Source organism: Penaeus chinensis, chromosome 24 (genome assembly GCF_019202785.1).
Source record: "Penaeus chinensis breed Huanghai No. 1 chromosome 24, ASM1920278v2, whole genome shotgun sequence".
NCBI classification, from domain to species: Eukaryota; Metazoa; Arthropoda; class Malacostraca; order Decapoda; family Penaeidae; genus Penaeus; species Penaeus chinensis.
In genome coordinates this window covers 13,201,247-13,201,606 of record NC_061842.1, presented here as the reverse complement: position 1 = coordinate 13,201,606, position 360 = coordinate 13,201,247, and positions in this window count along the sequence as shown.

Sequence of the window (360 nt, the reverse complement as noted above, 5' to 3'; positions counted from 1 at the left end):
GTTATTTTCTTGTATTTTCATAACAACAAAAGAGACACAAACATGATGTTTTTAAGCTTATTCATATTTACTGCTGCTTCGTATCTGCCTTTGAATTTATTGAATTTCAGTCTGTTAATACAATAGACCTGTAAATTGTACATGTCATTTACCCATCGATATGTTATTTCTATGTAAAAACATTAGCAGTTAGCAGGAGCAGCTTTGTAAACAGTATATAGGTTATAAATGTATTAACTGGTGCGCGAACTAAACTGTGTATTATCTAAATATAATATTCTACTACATTCTTGAGTCAAGGGGTCATCAGTAATCCTCCCTCGCCCACGATCAGACATTCTTGGAATCTCGTGCTCCTAT